At 39.1% G+C, this 24,736-nt stretch overlaps 1 long non-coding RNA gene across 1 annotated transcript in view; it reads left to right on the forward strand.

Annotated features, from left to right (window-relative positions):
- LOC116449579 overlaps window positions 1-22,020 on the forward strand; it is a 136,788-nt gene extending 114,768 nt beyond the window's left edge. Inside the window, exons 3-4 of the long non-coding RNA XR_004242457.1 lie at window positions 11,664-13,358; window positions 21,037-22,020. This is a non-coding gene — a long non-coding RNA (uncharacterized LOC116449579). The remainder of the gene's footprint in view (window positions 1-11,663; window positions 13,359-21,036) is intronic.
- The last annotated feature ends 2,716 nt before the right edge of the window (window positions 22,021-24,736 follow it).

A 24,736-nucleotide genomic window follows, 5' to 3' on the forward strand; every position in this document is an offset into this window, starting at 1 on the left:
ACTGACTCAATGAAAGAGTGCATCTTAATTTGTCAAAAGCAATTAAAATAATTCACTACACTGGAACATGCATACAGCCTGTGCACAGCGGAAGAATATCCTGTAGGTGAGAAGATTCAATTATCCCCTCAACTACAATTTTGAGTTATGTGTAACCGTTCTTTGTAGTGTATTCAAAGAAATTTACATAACCTTTACAAATTTAAAATCCAGTGCCCTTGAACTTCTGCCAAACTTTACTTATGTTCTGCATCTGATGGCATCAGACAAATGAACAGTAAAATTGCAACTTCTGTTTTACTTCCTTTGTTTGTGATGGAATAGTGGGTTTTGTTTGTGTGTGTATTTTAGCTCTGCCCATCCACCACTATAACTACTGGAAGTCCATTGATATTTCTTGCAGTCTGGAGCCTTCAGTCACTGACCCTCGCATGAGTTCTGCTGCTGAAAGCAGGAGCTATTTCAATACCTGAGATATATCTTAGAATATGTGTAATTAATCTGTAATTTAATCAGAGAAATCCTCTGAAAGGTAGAAATCTTTGGATTATCTTCAACTCCAGTAGGCCCAGTACCTCAGAAGTAAAGATTCATACCTGACCAGAAAGGAAGCACTGCTCTTTCTGGGTCATTACTGCTCTCTCTCAGGTCGCTCCTTCTCATTCACTTATCAAATAGAATTTGTATTTTCCAGTTCTCTGATTTTTTGTGTCAACTCCTTCTGTAATCAGAGCTTTTTAGTAGATATTGGCTAGATCAAATACTGCATTACTTCCCTCAAGAAGCTGGTGAGCACTTATGGGTACAACTGACAAAACAGACACAAGTAATGTTTATTTTACCACTAGAAGTAAAGCAACTAAAGAAAATAGGTAACTGTCATGCACATACTGTAAACTTATCTCCAAACCTGCCATCCCCTGACTGCAATCTGTGATAGATGTAACCTCATTAGAAACCATCAACAGGTCTCTAGGTGCTAATTTGATTCTTTGTTCAGTCACACTCCTTCCCTTTAAAATTGCAACATCTCCTTTAGAATATTAAATTTCTGTGTACAGGATTTATTCTATGGCAGGCATACGGAATGTTTGTTGACACAGAAATTCTCTGTTTTCTGGCCTTTTCTTTCCAGCTTCTTTTCCCCTAGTGGCCGTACTAAACAATGTTTAGTATGTTTAACCAAGAAATTAAAGTCTAAACATGAGACTGGACTGGTTTGGGTCTTTCACAGGTAAAATGAAAACTATTTTAAGCACTTTTTATTCTTGTTGTGGTTTACACCAAAATGAAAATGTATGTCTTTTGTGAAAAGGGGAGATTTTCTTGACCCTTCTGTGGAAGGTATCTTTCAGCTTTTACTGGCTAGGCTAGTGGTTTAATGCCTTAGAAAGCCTCGAGCAGCCTAGAGAGGTAGCACGGGCGATCTAGCACTTTAGTAGCTCTAAAATCGGTACCTGTATTAGCTGCAAAGCAAATACCATCAGCAGAAGCAAAGAGGGAGAAATACAGCTCCCTGCTCGCTCAGTTTCCTGCAGTTAGAAGCTTTCAAATGAGACAGACAACAAGAGATGTTCACAGGAAGGATAGCAGAGCCAAAAGAGCACGGGGGCCTCCCTTCATTGTCTCTTTTATTCGGAGAAGGGGAAAGGGGAGGACTGGGGGCAGACCCGGCGTGACCGGCCAATCAGACGCTACTAAAAAGTTTGAGTAACATTTGTTTTGCCCACGCTTAGAACAAAGGAGCTCAGAGCACGTGGCAGAGGCAAGTGTCTTGGGGAGGGGGAGGGGAAGCTCAGAACAGGCAGCAACACCCTTCATGTTTGATTTGACTGTCAGCACCCCAGGAAAACTGAAACCTTTGTGGCTGACCAGTCTGTCAGTGTCCCGCTATGGGGACCCTTCAGTGACCAGTCCTGCTGGATCAGAGGGCTGTGTATTCAGGGACACACACCTAAGAGAGACCCCTCAACAGGTCTTCCCACCTTATGACCCTTCAGCGTGTCTTCCACTTTGTTCCAGTATGTCACCCATTTCCAGAGACTGCCAGCACCCATGAAGGACTCACACAAACAGTTTACAGAATAACACTCTTTATTAATATAAAATTGTGAGAGGTTAAGATTCAAGGATTGTCAGCATTAATAACGGACTGCAAAAATATATTCAAAGGAATGCACAGACAAGCTCTAATCCATCATAAAAGTATTCAGTGCACAGAGGATGTGGTTCTTACCCAATAGGCGTCCCTATGGGGGAGAGAGAGGTTCAGCCCATCTACTGATCCCAGTAGCCAGGATGGAGTCTTCCCTAACTTTTCTGCATTCTCAACTTCCTTTTATACTATTTCATTCTGTTTGGGTGGAGCTTGAGTGCAGGTGCCGTGGTTGTAGATTGTGTGTATGGGGAACCATTGTGGAATGGGTTTTGAACATGCCAGCTACATCCCATCCAGTGAGTATCAGCTGTGTTTTACCCTATACTTTCCATACCATTAAAACTTCTATTAGGATGTGAAAATAACTTCTCAGTTTCCTCTAGTTTTATGCTCAGCCATTTTTCCACTACTTGGCACTAGTATTTTTCACTTAATTAATCAGACTACAGTCTATTTTATGTCTTTGACCATTTAAAAAAATATATATTTTTTGTTCATGACTGGATAAGCAAGTGAAGGATGTAGAGATGAGACAGCTGAAATATTTCTATGAAAGAGAATCCTAGTATAATTGGATATGAGATTTCTAACTTTTGTATGCAGGCTTGTCTATTTAGAAATGTAGAAGGGAAAAGGAATAGCTCAGCTCCTTTCAATGGCCAGAAACTTTGCTGTATACACATGCTTTCAAAAAATCTACAGAACGTCTATATTGCATAATGCAGACTGCAAAATGTTTCCTGGTAGCCCATAATGAACATGAAATTTTTAATAAACCCCCAAAGCTTCAATTCTAATGTGTCATAGGAAGAGAAAAGGAGAGAATAATCAACCAAGTTCTGCATTCTACTGTTACAAGGCATTTCTTTAATGATTAAAATATTTACAAGTTCTTTTCTCCAGCTATTTTGACTGATATTGTACCAAAATCTCTTTCCATTTTTTTCTGTGCTGAAATGATGTAAGTTCCAGCATGAATGGATAAGAAGGACTGTTTTCTTGTAGTGTCTCTTTTTCAACAAGTGTTATTATGCTCCATAGCCTAGAAGGATGCATGGAAGTACAAGTCAACAATACATCTGTGTTTACAATTTCAATTGTTATCTATTAGATTAACAAGTGTTTCGGCATCTGTTTAAAATTTTATGTTGTATTCATGTTGTAATTATAGTCATAGAAGGTAGTTATAATCATGTTCATCATCTTATTCATATCTGGGTTTTTTGAGTATGTGTTTGTATTAGAAAATATGGAATTTTTAACTGCTCTGAATAGCTTTTCATATTTTTGGTATTTTATGTTCACTAGTATTTTAAGTCTACATTTAGCTATTCATTGATGGTTTCATTTCACTTATGTAAATGTATTTTAGTAAAAATAAATTATCATTACTTTAATTAGGGGAAGTGTCAGTAGCAGGGAATGTCAGTCTTTCTACTGATTTGATGTCTGCTTTATAATGAGTTATCCAATTGTCAAAAAATCAAGGTTAAACACAACTTTTTTTTGCTGGTAACAGCAATTTAACACAAAAATATCCTCATATCCTAGTAGTATACTTTTAACGAAGTCATTTGTTTTGATTAACTAGAGAAATAACTTCTTCAAAACACATAGAATTGGTTATCTGAAGAGGTAGACATGATATATACAAGAGCAAGCAAAGTAATTTTAGAAAAGAAATCAAATAAACATATTTGGCTTTTATTGCATTCTTTATTCAAATAGGAGCTGCAATTGGTAAAGTTTAGACTTATTTTTTCTTTTTCATCTCCATAGGAAAAAGAACCTTTAAGATATGATGCTGGTCAAACCACAAAGTATTTTGGTCATTTTATTTTTTCCTTTTCTTTCTTGATTAAAGATTTTTAACTTCTATCACTCTTTTCAGATTATATAATTAACCAGCAGTGTTTTGCAAGTATAGATTATGAAAAAGGTGCAGAAAAAGAATAACTTATTAATGACATTTGTGAGAAATACTTAGTGTTTAATGATTTCCATGCAATTTAGAGCAACAAATTTACATACTTTCCCACATTTTTCTTTCTAACATCTTCATATTTCCATAAACCAATAAAGTACATCAGTAAATGCACTTTTAGAACATGAGATTGTCTTGTCTTTACAGGCAGAAGTGATAGGACGAGAAAGAAGTGTGGAACACAGAAGTTAAACACATCTAAAAGAAAGTCTTTCTCTGTGATACATACAATCCTTTTTGATTAAGGCTGCACCGCCAGTAATTTCCTTGCCATGTCTCAAAATTTTACATCTTAATTTCATGGTTTTGTAATGTTAGTTCCCTAAGTATTGATAGACATGACATGCTGCCTGCACCGATTGCAATGGCAAATGCTAGAAATCATGCTTGTGGTGATGCAATGTTTTTATTGTATTTTGTATATTCTTTGTACCCTAATGGTTCGTCTCTACCTTCCCCACTTCTGTTCCCAGTTGGTCTGTCCCAGATCCAAGCTGCTTCCCTGGTGCTCCCAAAAATGGCTATCCCCTCCCCTTGTTCTGGCACCTTCCCTATCAATCACCCAAACCCCGCCCGGAGTTCTGGACTGTTCTGTGTCTGTCACCAAAGCCCTCCCTAATTACCCTTATATGGTCCCCATCAGTCCCCCAAGACCCAGCCCACTCGGATACCGCCCCTCTTGGAAATCCCCTAAACCTTGACGCCCCATTGGGGCATGTGACCCCTCTCCCTCCACCCACCAAGACCATTGGACCAGATATGAGTCCTTCCCTCCAGCATCCCTCCCTCCTGATCCGCCTATTGGTCCCTAGTTGGGCTACTCCTCCTGTTGAACCCCCCCCTTTATAAGGTATGTGTAGTGGTTTGGTCCAAAATACTCATTACTGTTTATCTGCTGTGAGATAAGAATTAGGAGAAATGCAAAACAGGCACCAAACTTGAAAGAATATAAAGAAGTTTATTAACAGACCTAAAAGAAGAAAAAAAAATATACCACCTTCAGAACTCTCCTCCTCCCCCCACCTTCCTCCCTTCTCCCACTGACAATGTGAAAAGACAACCCTTAAGATGTTCAGTCTGTTTACCACTTCCATAATAACCTTGTTCAGTCCATTTAGAAAGAGAAGTCTCTTCTTGCTCATGCTATGAAAACATTATCACAACGAGACAGCCGCCCACTTCCAAATATTGTTCAGTCCATTTAGGAAGAGGAGTCTCTCTGCCTGCGTGTGAGTCCCTTCCCCCGACTTGCAGCTTTTCCCGCAACTGCTTTCGAGGGTCCACTCTTGAAGTTTTTTGGGGTACAATTTTAAGGTTGAGCCGTTCAGAAACAAAAACAGAGGCCCTTCTCCTTCCCTGGGAGCAAAGGGTCTTCTTCAGCTTCATCTTTAGGACTATCTCTGGGAGCATCTCTAGGAACTGAGGTTTTCTCCTTTCCCATTTGGAGCAAAAGTCCTCATCTGATTCATCTCTACGGACTGAGGTTTTCTCCTTTCCCGTTTGGAGCAAAAGTCCTCATCTGGTCCATCTCTCCCTGTCCAAACTTCTCATGAAATTACAGCTGCGTCAGCATCTGCCTATCTCAGCGCAGGTGCTTTTGCTTACGAGTTGAACACTCCACCCCCCATATCTTCATGAAATTACAACAGGATACTCTGATATATCATAGCTTCACAAGAGAATTTCAGCTTTAAGTATCTCCTCTCTCTCTTCCCTCAGGTTTTCAGCTCTTCACAGCAGTAAAAAGGGTTAATCTCACCTCGGCCTTGCAGCTTTGCAGCTGGAATGTTGAATTTTTCTTATCGCAGCGGAGAGGGGGGAGAGCCGAGCCGCTCCGGCTGCCCACGGCAAGGCAGTGGGGGGGGTTCCACGGCTGGAACAGGTCCATGGCTTCATGGACCAAGCAGGGCCTGGCCGGGCCCGCTGGCCCCCACACGGGGCCCGCAGCCACCTGTGCCAGCACTGGAAACGAGAGAGAGCTTGGAGGGGGAGTTTGCCTATTCTTAAATGTGGATCACAGAGGTGATCACAATTTTAAGTGGCTTAGAGAATTGTCCATATTCAAACTGGCCAGCTGATAGGTTCTATCAGTTCCCAGAGGAAGCTGTAAGCACCCCTTAGCAAGGACGTCCCTTCTGGGACTATGCTTGCTAACCTATGACAGTATGGTTGCCCTTCAACTGTTGCCTGTCCTGCATGGATACCCTTCAATAAAGTTGGATTACCTTCCCTGGCAAGCCTCCTTGCTACTTTTTATCTTTCCCTTCATCGGGGGCTGCTGACTGCTACAGTGTCTGGAGCCTTAGCTCCCCTGGGTAGAGCAGAGGCTTCGGAGGAGCGGCCTTAGAGCTCCGTGCCTCCAGCTGCTCCCCACTCCTGCCGCGCATCGCTAGAGCTGGCCTGGGCAGTGGACAGCAGCGGTCACTGCAACACATACTTATCTAATTTATCTATCATGAGGTAGATTATTTTTTTCCCACATAGGGTGTTACTAAACTTGATTTTGGGCAGCTATATTCTCAGGTGGTAGCAAAGAATAAATTGCAAGCATTTAGCTTTTTTCTCCAAAGCTACTATCAATATTCTTTATGTCTCTATCTAGTCTATTGCCCTATTTAAAAGGTGGGCTGCTGAAGAAGATCACTTAGGATACTTGACTGTAGAGTATTTTGCACCTTGTAGGTACCCATCTGTCTTTCTCAACATAATCTGACCTAATAGCTTGATTTTGAATATGAAATCAATCTCTTACAAAGGCCAAGTAGAATTTGAAGTATTGCATGTAAAATCATATAGTTGCATTAATCAACAGCAGTGTTATTTGATAATCTAAATGAAGAATTTTATATCCAAATAAAATTGATGTAGAAATACTTTATACTTAACCTCCAGCATATTTATTGCTTTGTGAACATCTTCTACTATGATTAATATTTTGCTGGCTAATAAAAACATTCTCTGTTTCAAATAAACAATTGCTATTGAAAATATTAGCAGAATATTCCAGTCACATGAGTAAACCATTTGCTCTGACCTACTAAGTTATATATTTGACATCGATAATACTCTTTAGGGTCTATGCAGGAGTATGGTTGTCCTGAATATTTAATTCCCTTGTAACTTCACTGAGCAAAAGCTCCATCGAGAAAAAGATAAATTCTTCCTCCAGTCACTGTACAGAGTGCATTTACTGTGCCATGCGTGGACTCATTAATTAATGACATATTTTAAAGTGTCCTTTAGTCTTCTGCCATGACAGTTATCCTGTTGAGTTATGGTTCTCAGGTACCAGGGGAAAGCAACTGGAGACTGCTGCCAGGTAATGAGTCTAGAGAGTCTTGAAAGTTAGTGATGCTTCCCTTGCATAGGCACATCATCTGGAAAAGTTAAGCTGTTAATAATTTATCAACTGTGAAGTGGAATGAAAACATATTTATTATCCTTAATATGATTTTGTCATTTTTTCCTAAATATTTGCACAATGCTCTGCAGCTACAATGGGATTGTTAGGAGATTGACTCTGTGTCATTATTGCTTTGTCTGTGCACACAATCAGTCACTGGAAAGTCAGATCAGCTTATATGTTCAGTCACATAGGTCTGTCTTTGCTGCCTCTGATGCCTCTACAGGACAGTGAAATCGTAAACCTATCATTAGAGATAAGGACTTGAAAAATATAGTTTCATTGCCTTTCAGATACTTCATCTCCAAGTGATCCCATTAATTTCTTTGGACTAAAACACACACCACATCTTAAAGCAGTTTTATTTGATTGGGTAGTCTCTTATGCAGAAGGCTCTGGAATAGATACAGGTCAGATACTTCAGTTAAATTAGCAAAGCTCCATTACACCATTGCACTAGTCAGACACATTGAAGCCACTGATGATTTATGAACTCTAATGAACCAAGCCTTTAGTGAAGGTTCTGTTGTGGTACTTAAGGTCTGATCCATGAAGGAATTCCCTTCTTCAGAAAAGGATTTAGGAAATACACCTAATAAAATTTATATTCCTTGTATATATGTAAATCTTGCAGTTTTAAGACATAAGAGTGTCGTAATTTATATCTCTGTTCTGTAATGCTGTACATATCAGATGGGATTTACAGCAAGTCTTAGAATTCATAATTGACTTAGATTTAGAAAGCCAAATATAACTGTTGCTGCTCTCTGAACATCACCAAACACACAGCCAAAGATCTGACTCTAGAATTGGAGCTGTTATTCATTAATATATTGTTCTCTCTGCCTGTTCTACCTATGTTCATAACAACACAAGTTCTTGCTGTACTGTATGCAAGGATTTTCACAGAGGAAGTTTTTGAAGTATGCAGTAAATCATATCCCTTCCCACTTCCCACTTCTCACATCATCATAGGTGGAAACATTGTTTTAATTTTGTAATATACTATTAATCTTAAAAAACCCCAAGTTTTTTCTGGTTTAGGTCTGTTATCCAGTTCCAGACAGATTTTTTAACAGTCTTTTTCATTTTATATGGTAGACTTGCACTTGGTGGATAGACAACCTTTAAACAGCTCCCAAAGGCAAAAAACTGATTATTTAAGCATGCATCAAATAGACATGGTTCAAAGATGCTCTGTGGGATCTTTCTGTAGAAGAGTCTGCTGAAAGAGTGTCACAATATCACAAAGCACCGGTGGCATTGTGGTTAATGTTGGCAGCACTCAGTTATATCCATTGTTGTAGTGGTTTGGTCCAAAATACTCATTACTATTTACCCTCTGTGAGATAAGAATTAGGAGAAAGCAAAGCAGGAAAGCAGGCACAAAACTTAAAAGAATATAAAGAAGTTTATTAACAGACCTAAAAGAAGGAAAAAAAGAAAAAATAATAAAATCATACCACATCTTCCGAACACTTTTCCTCCCCCCACCTTTCCCCTTCTCCCACTGTAAAAAGGCAACCCTTGAGATGTTCAGTCAGTTTACCACTTCCATAATAACCTTGTTCAGTTCACTTAGGGAGAGGAGTCTCTCTTGCTCATGCTATGGAGACATCTCCATGAGAGGTCCTCTCATGGCTCCAGTATCATGAGACAGCCGCTTGGGTTGGTTCTCTGCTCACATCATGTGAGAGTCCCTTCCCCCGACTTGCAGCTTTTCCCACAACTGCTTAACTGCTTTCGAGGGTCCAATCTGTAGCTACTGGGGTACCATTTTAAGGATGAGCCATTCGGAAACAAAAGTTCTCTTCACCCATCTCTGGGAGCATCTTCATCTCTAAGAATAGAGGCCCTCTCCTTTTCCTGGGACACAAGGGTCCTCATCACCTTCATCTCTAGGACTATCTCTAGGAGCATCTCTAGGAACAGAGGTCTTTCTCCTTCTGATTGGAGCAAGAGTCCTCATCGCTTCCATCTCTCCCTGTTCAAACTTCTCCTCAGATTACAGCTGCTTCAGCATTTGCTTATTCCAGCCCAGGTGCTTTTCCTCACAAGTACAAGTTGAACACTCCAACCCCCCATGCTTTCATGAAATTACAACAGGTACTCTGATATATCATAGTCTATCACTACCATAGCTTTACAACAGAATTTCAGCTTTAAGCATCTCCTCTTTCTCTTCCCTCAGGTTTTCAAAAGCTCTTCACAGCACTAAAAGGGTTAATCTCACCCGGGCCTTGCAGCTGGAATGTCGCTTATCGCTGTTGGTCACATGATCTTTGCCGGACAGCAGGGCAGCTTCAGCTGAATCTTCAGCCACACTGTAGAGGGAGGGAGCTGGGCCACGCCGCCTGCACGCAACAGGAATTGGGGGGGGAGGGGGGAGCGGGGCCTTCAGGTGGACCAGGGCCCATCAGCTCCAGGATGGCTGTGGCCTGGCCCGGGTCCGGCCCAAGCAGGTCCCGGCAGGGCCCGGCAGGCCCGCACAGGGCCCTGTATGGGCCCAGCCCAGTTACCTGTCCCCCAGCCAGACACAAGAGAGCCAGCTTCCCGAGGTTTGTCCATTCTTAAATGTGGACCACAGACATGGTCAAAATTCTAAGTGGCTTAAAAAATTGTCTGCATTCAAACTACCCAGTTGATAGGTTCTGTCAGGTCACAGAGGGAGCTGTAAGTACCTCTTTGTAACAACATCACTTCCGGGACTATGCTTGCTAACCCATGGCAATTGTGATGAAAATCACAAAGGGAATGTGACTGTTACTTTACCACCCCTACTGAGCTCAAATTTGAGGTTCCTTGCTTTAGAAGCAATCTGTTTTCCCCTCCACTTGGTTATCCTTCCAATACCTGAAGGGAATTTACAGGAAAGATGGGGCAAGACTACTGCGGTATCCTGCAGCCGTAGGGAGGAGAGGAGAGATCCAACAGGCAAGAATTGTGCAGCAAGATTGATTTCTTTAATTATTTTACAAACTCTTTTATAGACTTTTTTCTTCATAGTCTAATTGGTCAAAGGATCAGCCACCCCTTGGGGTGATTGGCTAAAATCCTAAAACATCTATTGTCAAAATATTTTTCTACTGTACCATTAAGAAAGCTCTGCAAGGTCGCAGGTGTTCGTAGCTTAGAGAGCTCTGCTAATATTTTCCGTGAGAGAGAAAAGTATCTCGTGGGACTGGAAAGAAGCAGGAAAAATTCCTGCTAGCAGCAATATTGTATCCACACAAGAGTATTTACAATGGCATGTAGTGACAGGACGAGGGGTAATGGGTTTAAGTTGAAAGAGATTAGGTTTAGATTACATATTAGGAAAAAAGTCTTTATTATGAGGGTGGTGAGGCACTGGAATGGGTTGCCCAGGGAAACTGTGGATACTCATCCCTGAAAGTTTTTAAGACTAGGCTGGATGGGGTTTTGAGTGACCTGGTCTAATAGAAGGTGTCAGTGCACACAGCAGGGGTATTTAAATGAGGTAACATTCAAGGTCCCTTCCAACCCAAACCATTGTACAATTCTATGAGTGTCCCAGTATCTGACTTAATCACCCCAGTGAGCAGGCTTCAGGTGCACAAGAATCTGGGAGGGGACCTGGCCAGGACAGCTGATATGTGATGACCAATAGGATATGCCTTACTCCATGATGTGCTCAACAGTAAAAGCTGCAGAAAAGGAGCAGAAATGAAGGATGTTCATGGCTGTAGTGTTTGTCTTCTCAAGTAATCATAAGCATAATGCAGCCCTGCTTTCCTGGAAGCGCCGATATCTGCCTGCCAATAAGAAACAATGAATTCATTCCTTGCTTCGTGTTTCTTGTTTGTGAAGTTTTTGCTTTACCTATTAAACTGCTTTTATATCAACCCACTAGTTTTTGGTTTTTGTTCTTCTGATGCTCTCTCTCACCCCTCTGAAGAGGGCATGACCCAGCAGTTGGGTAGTCTCAGCTGCTTGTTACAATCAGTTCACCATATGAGAGCTTTGGGTTGGTTTTTTTTGTTTGTTTTTTGGGTTTTTTTTTTGTTTGTTTTTTGGGTTTTTTTGTTTGTTTGTTTGTTTTAAATTCATTTGCAGAAGGTACTCAACAAAATTTTAATTAATTAGTTTTTTCTTTCCAGCTTCAAGTCATGAAAATACCCTCTAATGCCGCATCACTACAAACTTCTGCAGTAAGCATTCAGCCAGCTGCAAAATAGAACACACTGAGAGGTTCAGCTACTTTCAGGTATTGATTCACACCATTGACAACACACTACATTACAAAAACAACAGAATAAACACTGTCAGCAAATCAGCTGAAATTTGTGAGGATTCCTGTTGCTTCTTGTAACACTGTTTCTTACAACAAGGCTTTATGAGAAATGTGCGGGTAAATCCTTTGACTTGTTAATAATGGATAAAGTGATTTATATTGACAATGTTTCTGAATGTGATTGATGTAGGCACAGGAAAAAGTGGTCCTCTATAATAATTTTAAACAGACTTAATTACTTTAAACAAAATGTGGTGTTTTATTTAGATGCTATAGTGGATATCACACACAGCCCAAGAAAAATTTTTTCCAGCTGTTGAGTCCCATTACTGTTATGTCAATTTCCATAAAAATTATATTCATTGATATGCATACCATAAATTCTCTAGCTTTATATAGAAACACTTTTTTTTGTTTTTTTCCCCAAGACTGAAAGCATTCTTCCCTAACTGAAAAACTAGTCATCTAGTACTTGACTAACACATACAAAAGTGTGTTTTTACAAATCTGTACTTTGTGGTACCCTTACCAATCTTAGTTAACCTAGTCTTAATGAAGATTGGAAAGAGAAGAAATCAACATAGAAAAGACAATTAGACATATTAACGTACAGTCTGACTACCCTACTCTGTGAAGCAAGAACTTTGGTTTTCTAAGCCTCCACAATGAATTACACCTGTTTTTTCCATAATTGCACATGAAAAAAAGAACCACCCCAAAAAAACCCTCCTCAAATCAGAGCAGTAAGAAAAACAATCTATTTTCATGACTTTGTTCCAATGATTCAGAGGAGAGGGTTAATCTAGGAAAACCAGTTTTGTATCTGTGTTAAGTAATTGTACTCAGATTAAGTAGTGTTTCTAGCTTGGACTCCTATCTCATCTTTCTCTCCAGGGATTGTGAAAAATGCTCAACATTTTGGCACCTTTGTTTGGCATCTGAATATAACATGAATCCCTTTTGAATTCATTGACTTCCTGAAAATGTGTTCCTTTAGTACATCTCCCACTTTGTATCTCCCTCTGCCATCATATCACTTTCAGATTCTAGCTTTAAAAGGAGCACTAGACACAAAGCACTATTTCATAAGCACCAGATAAACTGAAATGACTTCCAGCAGCCAGGGCAAAAAACACAGTGAAATCCTGGACTTTACATAGTAAATTCTGAGCTGCCTGTTGTTGATCTCAATTGATCTTTGTAAAATCCATGATTGCTTTGTGGTCTAGCCAGAAAACAGGTAGGTGTAATCTTCCTGGATATTCATAGAAGCTGATATCAGAACAGTGGTCCCTTTGCTTCTTCAATACAAAATGCACAGGAACAACGTTATCTATTTTGCTCTCTTATTTATGTTGGGATATGTGTGTTTCCTCTGAACAGCTTCTGTTCCATTGCTCACTTATTAAACAGCTCTGGATTGTTACAGCTATATGATTACCAAGGTTTAACAGTTATCACTTCTGTCTCAAAGGTCCTGAGTGTACCTTTGCTACTCTGCTTTGATCAGTCCTGCCTGAGAAATTCTGGACACATAATGATAGAATGCAAGCCATGGAAGGTAATCTATAACTCTATGTGACGATTAGCAGGACCCAGATACATGATGTTGTGCAAAGTACAAACAAAAACATAAAATTTATGGAAAGCTTAATTTAATTTTAGGAGAATTTGTTGTTATAATTCACTAGAAATTGAATGAAGATCTAAATAAATGAGTTTCATATGTGGTCATACTCTCTGTGGCACAGCAAGCTGCCTACTCAATATGTTAGCCAGTCTGCTATTTTTAAATACTGTATCTTCAATCCTCTTCCTGCCCCACAGCATGTCACTTCTCTTCAGAGAAATCTTTCTTCAACTTCAAACTCCACTGCTTCCTCACTGCAACTAAAAGCTTAGAAGAGTTAATCAACTTGTGGTTTTAAGTGTTTTGTATTGGGGGTAATTTCACTTCTCCTTGTTTCAGTGCAGGTCATTCAATGGAAAATTTCTTGCAAGTTCTTTATCATGGCGTTTCTAGTGCTGTGTGCAGCCCCTCATCCATTTACCTTTATTAGGAGGACTTTAAAGGCAAAGTAAAGATACATGCAGTGAACTTTTTATGTTCAATAACTCTTCTGGTAATAAAAAACTTTGTGTCTCCTTTGGATTTTGATTGGACTTTTTAACTTCACAACTTAAAGACTAATTTTCTTGCTGCCTAGCTGAGTTTTTAAAATGAAAAGAACTGTGAAAGAAGAAAAATAAAAATTGTGGAGTTTGCAGCTACCATATGTGTTCTGTTTATAATTTTAAAATATATAATCTACATAAAGTGTGGGTTTGGTTGAATTTGCATTTTTATTGTGTCTTTCTAGTACTGAATCACTGGCAAAAAAAGAAAAAGCTTAATTTGAAAAGAAACAGATTTTATAAACATTGAAAACATTGACTTCTACTTTTTGAAGGCTATTATTTTAATGCAGTCTGGACTTTTTTGTTAGAAATCCAATCAATCTATTTTCTAATTAAGTCTATTGATCTCATTGGCCATTCAGTAAGGTGATGTCAGAATATCCTGGATGGGTAAGGAGTTGTTATTGACTCCTTAGGCAGGATCTAGGGAGCAAATGTTGAGAATTTGAATAATTCCAATGTAGTTATACTTTATCTTTTAAAACTCCAAGCCTTTTTCTCTCATTAATATCCTTATACATTGGATACTGAAGAGGAAAAAAAACGAGACGTCCATTAACCTAGCCTTTTAACTGTTTTGCACTGGTTTTTTCAGTGTTTTCTGCACTGAACTACGGGTTTTGTCAGTATAGACTGAGAAAGCTCTCTAAATTCCTAATTCAAGTTAAGAGGTGAGATTTGTGGAAGCTGCAAATCTTACCTATCAACCTTCAAGTTAATCTGGTCTTTATTAAAACAAAAACCAAAACCCACTTAAAACACAGGTTACAGTTATGGAGTAATTAATAAAGTGATACAAAGTGACATCTATATTAATTCTATATGTTCGTGAAAAGTCCCTTTAACACTTATCTTAATATACCCTGCAGAATATAAGAATGACAATTTCATGTATCTCATAATGGAACTTATAATAGCATGATTCTGTTGGAGCTATAGAGTTTTTAATACTCCCATTACTACAAATGGTAAAAGACAAACAAGCTTAACAGCAGCAAGAACAAAAATTAATGAACCACTAACATAACCTTGTCTATTTGAAAATCATAAGCATATCAATGTTCATTTACATTTGTTTTGAAAGACTGAGTTTATGGACCTGAGCCACAAAAGTTTCTATGACAGTAAAACACATAAGCGCATGTTCCACCATCTAGCTCTCCTTCTTACTTCTTCTCTTTTAGTATTTAAAAAAAAAAAAAATAGAAAATCTACAGCATTTTTTAACAAATCTTACCTACAAAGAAGTGTAATCACTGCAGAAAGCCAACCCCTTTCAACAAACCCACCAAAAGCCAGCACCAAAGCCTCTGCCTCTGAACTGTAAGAAAAGTAGAACATTTCTCCTGAATTTACTTAAAACTTCGTGATCAGAAAATAAAAAGTACAGAAAGAAAGTGATAAATATATCTGTCTGGCACATTCAAGTGTCTAATTAGGCTGAATGCACTTAACTTGCTTTCTTTCTAAAGTTACAGTTTTTATAAAAGGACTTATTGTGTATCTTTGGTATATAATTTAGACATTTAAATTGAAAATGTAGACAAGACTTGGCTTCTACAAATGTTGTTTCCATACATATATATTGTTGTTATATAAGCAGTTATTTTCTATAAGATTTATCTCTGATCAAAGGGTTAAAGGAAAGAAATCTAAAAAACTTATAAAGTATTGAAATCAGCTGTCTCTTCCTTTTTGTCTTAATTTCATTTTGTTTCTTTTCAGAAATACTGGACTGCCAGATGTCTGGCTCCTATTGCTTATCTTTCTTTATTAGAAATTTTTAATTATGATTAATAAAAATGTATTCTGAAGAAGATGATGAATGTATTCAGTGAAAAGAAAGCTATTTGCTTTAAATATGGTGTAAATATCAACTTCTGTCAGTTACAATGGTTACTTAAATTAAGCTTATTATGTATCTTTCATTAAATGCTTGAGAGAGAATCTGTAAACCAGAGTTAGTACACAGGAGATGAAAGATTGAGGTTTCTCAATTTGCAAGCTCTTTACTCCATAAGAGTGCTTGTGTTTTGCTCATTACTGTGTTGCTGAATGAAGTTTAAAACCCACTGGGACATAGATTTAACAGACATTACATTTGATTCATTGCTTGATAAGGCCATATTCAACCAGATAATACACCTCTTCATAGCTCTGCCAATTTAAGTGTAGTGCATTCTGATTGTCATACCTTTGACAGGCTAACCAGACAAGGATGAGAGTGTTTCATAGAACTGTTTCTGTCATTCCATTCCCACCTCACACTGGAGGAATCTCAGTGCTTTTCCTATTAAAAATCAGATGGAATTCATGTCAGTTGGGCTGGTTTTGATACCGAAGGTAAAAAATATGGAATTCACATCTGAGAACATAAGGGACTCTGGAGTGCAGGTAGATTTTTATCGTTGCTCCTGGTCAAAGGGAAAGGGTTTGAAAGGGCCAGTTGAATCTGGCGAATCAATAAGTGGTTACAGGACTGGTGCCACAGACAAGTTTTGGCTACTTAGACCATGGGACTCATTTTGAGAAACCTTCTCTGGTGGGGTCAGATGGGGTCTGTCTGTCCAAGAATGGCAAAAGCATCTCCAGTCATGGGCTTGCCAAACTGATGAAGAGAGCTTTAAACTAAACTTGTCAGGGGAGGGGAACCTCCGTCCTACATGCTCCTAGAAGTCAATCCTCTTGAGTGCCACTGCCAGTGAGAGAAGTCCAGAGCCTGGAGATGGATGCCAGGTCAGCAGGAGCACTTGAAGAGAAGTGCAAAGGAATTACATCCACTCAAGCCAGTAATTCACTTTCATTAGGAACCCAAACTAAGTGTCTCTATGCAAATGCACCCAGCATGGGCAATAAACTAGAAGAATAAGAGATGTATGCACACCTGCAAGGCTACAATCTTATTGGTATCATGAAGACCTGGTGGGCTGGCTCCTGTGATTGCAGTGTTGGCATGGAAGAATACAGACTGTTTAGGAAGGACAAGCAGGGAAAATGAGGAGGCAGTGTTCCCCTCTATGTCAATGACCAGCTGGAGTGCATGGAACTTCACCTGGAGATGCACGAGGAGCTGATCAAGGAATTATGGGTCAGGGTTAAAGGGAGGGCAGGGACAGGTGACACTATAGTGGAGGTCTGCTACATGCCACCAGACCAGGAAGACCAAGCTCGTGAGAGCTACAGACGGATAGCAGCTGAATTTAAAAACCCTGGTCCTCTTGGGGAGCTTCAACTACTCTGATATCACCTGGTCTAGTTGGAGGTGTCCCTGTCCGCAGCACAGGAGTTGGAAATAGATGACCTTCAAGATACCTTCCAACCCAAACCATCTATGGATCTGTGTTTCTATGATCCATTTTTGTAAATAATTGCTGCTCAAAACAGAATTTTATTCAGATTCCAGAACTTAAAAGTAATCCCTAATGCTAACATATTTATTATAGTTCATGGTTCATGGAGCTACTTGCTCCTTCCCCAGCTTCTTTTTCTCTAAGTGGCTGACACTTTTGTCTCTCTAAATAACTTAGTTTGCAATAACTATAGAGAATCAGAGAAAGTACATAGCCTTTTGTTCCCTATGGATTTGAAAAAGCAGAAGGTACTTGTGATCTAACCCATCTGTAACCAGAAACGTGTGAAACTTTCCTGTTATTCTTGCAAATGTGTTTATTGTTTAAATAGAAGTAATTATTTTTCTTCTCCTGGAAGTTTCAAGTTGAGTCAAATGTCTTTAGCATTCTGCTAGCAGATATTTTAGAATAGTGCACATATGTTCAATTGTTTTTATAGAAGAGATGGCAGGTAGTAAGTCAGTTTCTTAAGCATGTAGATTAAGCTTCTAGAGAACGCAAGCTTGTGCAGCAGTATGTTAATTAAATAAGCAAATATTCCATGAAAGCTGGTTTTAAAATTCAGCACTTTTATTGAGCTGTATCATACTATGGTGTTGAAGTGGTTTTGTGTTCCCCATTGTTTGGTTGACATTCTGTTGTCTCTAGAACCGTAAAAGTGTAAGTTTTGTGATCAAAATGGTTCTTTGCTTTCTTCTGAGTTTTGTGGAAATCACACTTGAATTCAAAAGAACCGAATGCTTCAGTATGTTATACAAAATGTTCTATTAATATGTTTTTTCCTCACTGAAGGACTAATGAATGGATTAGGAACATTCCATGTTTAAAATACTAATTAGTTAGATTGTATACAAGCACCTAAAAGTTTTACATAGCTCTGAGAAAGAACTGTCAATTCCTATCTGATGAAACTGGAACAGTTCTTCATCTCTGCTTTGACTTCAAGCTGAAGAACTAAGAATACATAATTTAATTTTAACGCCTGCTTTAAAACAAATGTATCAAGTAGAGTACAAGAAAATTCACAATTTCAGTTGGAATGTCACCCATCCCAGAAAAATACCATATTCCTACATCTTCAGAGTTCATTCTATTTCAGTATGAACTGAATCACTTGTTCAGTTCAGACTTACTTTCTGGCAGAAAAAGAACAAAGCATATTCTTTCCTACTTTGGACATAAGGTATTTTGTGAAATAATGCTGAAACCTACCTGCTAAGCTTGAGCAGCCTCAGAGGTAGCTGGGCAGACTATCCACTGGAAAAGACAGGATCAGTCTGGTCTGAAATTTTAGAGCAGACACCCAATCATAGGTAAATAATTTAAAGGCTTTCAATCTCAACAGGAGGAAACAAGTCTCTTGGAGAGACAGATAACTTTAAAAGTCAGTCTTAGAGATCATCAGATGAGCATTGGTTATATTGAATTCACTGGGTTTAGGATTTGATCTTAATTAAGGTGCCTAATTCTCCCATAAATGGTATAAAGGGAGTTGACAGTGAAATACTGAGTATTTCTGACTCTTATTAGCTCTCATCCTATCTTTTTGAGAGTAACATCAAAATTCTATATAAGTCCACTGGATCTTTAAATGTATGTAAACAAAATTTAAGATTTTATTGTTTAGGTAAGCATTTTTTTATGCTTTCCTCAATTTTACAAGATTTAACTTTTGAGTACTTTTAGGTTTGATACCTTTCAGCAGAGGGACATTTTGCCTTTTGAAGACTTTTGTTCATTTGACTGATTTAAATGAGAAACTCTTTTGTGGTAAAAACTTGTGTTTATCTCCAAATTACAGTTATGTAAGAGAAATGTCCTCCTAATGTTCTTGAATTCTCTAGTTTTTATCCATTGATTGCCTTGAACAAAAAGCTGCTTCCAATATTATTTTTATGTGTCCTTTTCAGTTCATCAAAGGAATATATTGGGCAATTTTTTGTCTTTGAGACATGCATAAAAAGTGTATTAAAAAAAAAAGAAGAGCTCTGTTAGAATTTCTATTTAACTCTTCTGGTATGAATTAAAATTATTACCAATTTCCATGTTTATTTCCCAGTATATACCATTAGTAATGTTGTTCCAGAATTGTTTTTCCATTGAGTAGACACGATCTGAGTTAAAATTAGCTTTTCTGTTCTTTCTCAGTTTTCAGAAAGCCCTTTGTACCAAGAATTACCTTTCTTCAGGACATGTTTGTTGCAGTTCAGTAGCAATAAATTTCACAATCAGGACTACTTTAGCCCACTGTGTAAATTTGGCTTTTCAGACTATTTTTACTTCTCCAAAGTTGGTAAAAGTCATTATTACCTGTCCAAATGTCTTTAAATACTTACTAGGCTATGTATAAACTTAAGTTGTCTCAAGACAGACATCCTCAAAGATGTAAAGGCTACTATCTGCAATGAAAGTTTCACAGTAAACATAAGTCCTTTTTCAGGTTTGCAGAAATTGCAGTTCAGACTCTCTAGGGACATTTATGGCAGGGAAAATGATGATTTGGGGATTTTAGTTGTTTTGCTTTCTTTTTTGTTTTTTTTTCCCTTAATCTTGATTCTGTACAATACTGCTAAAATCAGTAATATCTGTTCAGTTTTCTCCAAATCAAAGACCAATTTAACCAGTTTTAAACTTAATATCTTGAGAAGTATATTTTCTCCTTCCATCTTTACCACTCGTTTAAAATATGTCCCCTCTGTAAATACACTTTCATAGCAAATGGAGAGAAAAATTATTCCCTTCACAGGAAATTAAATGATATTTGGAAGATTTTACAGACCATAAGAGATCTCAGACTAATCTGAAAAGAAACAAAACCAAGCAAAACAAAAAATCCTCCAGATAGCCTTCTCCTCTTGCCCTCCCTGTTTATTTTTATTGCAGAAAGATTGTTTGCACTTTGAATGCTGTATAACCATGGGCTACTAAAAAGCTATAGGTAAATTTTCCATGTTTTGCATCACAGTTTGCTGATTTGTTTTACTTCAGTCTTCCTTTCTTGCTCTTTTCATTACTTAAACTACTTCATTAATTCTTATGACCAAATTACTTTCAAATCATTATTTTTTGCTTGTTAAAGTGATTGATTTTATTTGTTATGTTTTTTTATTTATTTATTAAATGTGTTACGCAATTTTTTATTGTTTACTGTATGGAAAGTGCAAATAGCCCTAAAATGAAGAGATATTTTTTACATATACAGGCATTACAATTTACTTGTACATATGAGCGGAAGAGATTAAATTAAAGGCCCTTTGTAACTGTCAGCTTCTGCTTCTCTCAGGCATTTATTACACACAACCCAAAAGGTAATCTTTGGAAGCTTCGGGGAAAGTAAAGAATTATTATTTATCTCATTAGTTTCGATTTGACTAAATTTCTGCCTTGGCAGAGGGAATTTTTATCATGCACATAAAAATAACAGGGGTTATGTATGGAATGGTGGATAGACTGACTGCAAGGAATGGTTCTTGAGATATCAAAATCTTGCCTCTGATCTCTCTTTTCTATGATATACTGACTGCCCCCTGTTTCCTTAGCAAAAAGTGTTTTGAGGCAGTAAAGCATAGATGCAAATGTAGGAGTACAAAAATACAGAAGTCATGTTTCCTATAGGTAATACTAGGATTTTATGACAGATCCAGTCCTTTATGAAGGGTTTCTGCTGTTTGTTCAAAAGTTTGATTCAGTATTTTTACATTTCTGTCACAGGTCCCTCATCGGTTTGTCATCAATGAAAAAAAAGACATTTCTCTAGTTCTTTCAAAGGACATCTCTTTTTGAAAGGGTGCAGTTTTATTTTCCTGCCATGGACATCACTTCTGCTGCCTAATACGTACATGGGGATGGAAGTCCTCCACCTCTTTCTGTCTTCCCATGGACCTCTTAAGAATTATCTCATCTAAATAGCAGCCCTGTTATTTTTATGACCTCTAAGGAGAAGTTCTCAGAAATCTTAAGGGTCTACAATGATGTAAATTTCAAAGAAGTAATTATTATAAGAGAGGGTTGAAAAAGTCATCACTTTAATTCCAGATTTTATTAAACTCCAGGTTTTTTTTACTTGAAAGAATGGTGAAGCCTATATCTCTGTACAATTCTTTGAATCCTTCAAGAATGAACATTGCTAAAACAATAAATCGGCCTGAAACAACTTTGAGTTTAGAACTTGAATGTAACATATAAGTTCAAAGTACTTCTTTTCTTTTGTCAAAGCAGCAATTAGATTTCCAGAAAAGAGAAAATGAAGAATGATTATAATATTTTAGATGTCATAACCAAGCCTGACATAAAAATAAATAAATAAATAAATAAATAAATAAATGCCTTCAAAAAGAGTGCCTTAATTTTCTAGCAAACTGAGCATGCAGGCGTAGAGCTGAAAGCCTGTTGTGGTCATGCAGAATCTTCTGAAATGGAGTCACTTATGTAGCTTCCTAAATAATGATATAAAAGCCTCTTTTGCTCTCCTACCTTCAAAGATTTTAGTTCATCATTTTCTCAGTGCAGTAGGCTGCATTCTACTCTGTGACATGCAAAGGTTTTAGCTGGGTTCAGACTAGGAGAAAACGAACTCATTTTTCTATCTGCAGTAAAAGTTCCAAAAAGAGAGACGGTGAGAGAGAAAGAGGAGGTAGAGAGGGGTGAGGGCACGTAGAGGGAGTCTGCTGGAAGAAACATACAAAAAATGCAAAGTGAAGCTGTCTCGGTTTTGAAAGACAGGTGTCTGCTAAGGAAGGCAGAGGCCCCCCTTGAAGTGGCAGATATAACCCCTTTTCCCTCCAAGTTATTATATTTTGAAATCAAGAGCCTTTAGGCGAAGATGTGGGAAATAGGAATAACAGTTCTTTACTATATATATATATATGTATATAACCAGTCAAACAAAACAACAACAACTATGGCAGTAACAGCAATCACAAACCCAGTGCCAGCCTTCTCGGCTGTCAGGCTATTTCCCCTCGGGTGCAGTTCCGCTCGCAGCCGGCAGGGGCGCTGGCGGCTCCCGGTGAGCAGGGCAGGTGCGATGGTTCCCCCGCGGCTGCAGGGGGCGCTCCGGAGCGAGCTCGGGGAGCACGCGGCACCGGTGCCCTGGGATCCCGGGAAGGGATGGAACAAAGGCTTCACAAACCGCTGGGCAGTTGATCCCGGGCTCTCAGGAACAGCAGGCTGGAACGGCAGGGACGAACGCAAATCCCGGGTGGCAGACGAGATGTATCCAGATGGGAAAAACCCACGGAGGCCCAGGCAGGCAGGGCGAGCAGGGCTACAGCGTAGCGAAAGCTCGAAGCAGCAGCGGAGCAGGGCAGCCACAGCTCGGTCTCCAGCAGGGCAGGGAAAGCGGCTTTTGGGGTCCTGGCGTTGTTTCCAGCAGGAAGAAAGAACGGCCAAAAAGAAAGAAGCAGCAGCTCCTTTCTCTGCAGCTTCTCTCTCCGGACGCTCAGAGCGAACTGACCCCACACCCAGGTGTAGACAAAGGAGTAGCCAGGTCCGCCCCACTCCCCTTTTGTCTTTCTTAAGTACAGCTATTTGTCCCCTAGCAACATGCATATGGGAGAAAATTCCTTTAACAGAGAAAAAAACAGACTAAACTAAAAACCCCAACAGAAGCAAAGATAAATACATAGACAAGGAATTGTGATAAAGGGGAAAAAGAAGAGAGAAGCAGATTTTAATGGAAATTTTAATGAAAGAAACCCAAAGCATATTCTCTCTTAATGTCTTTTATTACTGCTAGCTTTGGTCTGAATGAGTAGGGACTAAGCATTTATTTTGATCTAAATACTTAATGTGCTGTCTTTACCTGTGAAAAATAAGCATGCTCACAAAAAAATTGAATTGCCATTGGCAAAAAAAAAGAAAAGAAAAGAAAAAGTAATTGCTCATAAAGCCTGTGAATTTACATTAACTTTAGTATTTAAGGAAATCCCTGAAGCAGACTCTGAATCCCATACTGTGGCAGCACTGCTCTGAGTGCCTTTGCCTGTTCCAAAAACCTTTTTGTTTCATGTAGATTTTGCTCAATAAGGCTAAAGATTTATAAACACTATTGTTTTATACACATTTTCTGGTGTTTATAATGGTGCTCCATCTTCAGAGCTTAATTTTAAGGCGCCCAGTCTTGTAGCTGTTGAGATTGCTCCCTTTGGTGTCTGTGGGATAACATACCACTCCCTCCCAGGTACACTTACTCCTGCTTAGAGTACAACACAGACATAGATTTTAGACTAATGTTTAGTGCCACAACCACACATAAACTAAACAAAGAAAATGAATGTATGTTACAGAATTTTGGGGCTAAGTGACAATTCATTATCCAAGCTGTCATGGGTTAGCAAAGCATAGTCTCGGAAGTGATGTTCTTGCAAAGGGGTGCTTACAGCTCCTTTATGACCTGACAGAACCTATCAGCTGGCCAGTTTGAATATGGACAATTTTTTAAGCCACTTAAAATTTTGACTGCCTCTGTGATCCACACTTAAGAATAGACAAACCCCGGGCAGAGCCTCTCTCTCTCGTTTCCGTGCTGGGACAGGTGGCTGCGGGCCCTGTGCGGGGGCCGGCGGACCCGGCCCAGGCCCTGCTTGGGCCAGGCCAGGCTGGGCCACGGCCATCCTGGAGCCGATGGATCTGTTCCAGCCGTGGAACCCCGGCGCCCTCCCCCCCACCCCTGCTATGAGCAGACAGAGTGGCCCAGCTCCCCCCTCTCCAGTGTGGCAGAATATTCAGCTGAAACTGCACCGCTGTCCGGCAAAAAATCATGTGACCAACAGCGATAAGCGAAATTCCAGCTGCAAGGCCGAGGTGAGATTAACCCTTTTAGTGCTGTGAAGAGCTGAAAACCTGAGGGAAGAGAAAGAGGAGGTGCTTAAAACTGAAATTCTGTTGTAAAGCTATGATATATCAGAGTACCCGTTGTAATTTCATGAAGGCATGGGGGGTGGAGTGTTCAACTTTTACTTGTGAGCAAAAGCACGTGTGCTGAGATAAGCAGATGCTGAAGCAGCTGTAATTTCATGAGAAGTCTGAACAGGGAGAGATGGAAGCGATGAGGACTTTTGCTCCAAATGGAAAAGGAGAAGACCTCAGTTCCTAGAGATGCTCCCAGAGATAGTCCTAGAGATGAAGATGAGGAGGACCCTTTGCTCCCAGGGAAGGAGGAGGGCCTCTGTTCTTAGAGATGAAATGCTCCCAGAGATGAGATGGGTGAAGAGAACTTTTGTTTCTGAACAACTCAGCTTTAAAATTGCACCCCAGTAGCTCAAGATTGGACCCTCAAAAGCAGTTCCTGGAAAAGCTGCAGGTTGGGGGAAGGGACTCATATGCGAGCAGAGACTCCTCTTCCTAAATGGACTGAACAATATTTGGAAGTGGGCAGCTGTCTCATTGTGATAATGTTTTCATAGCATGA

The sequence above is a fragment of the Corvus moneduloides genome, chromosome 1 (genome assembly GCF_009650955.1).
Source record: "Corvus moneduloides isolate bCorMon1 chromosome 1, bCorMon1.pri, whole genome shotgun sequence".
Taxonomy (NCBI): domain Eukaryota; kingdom Metazoa; phylum Chordata; class Aves; order Passeriformes; family Corvidae; genus Corvus; species Corvus moneduloides.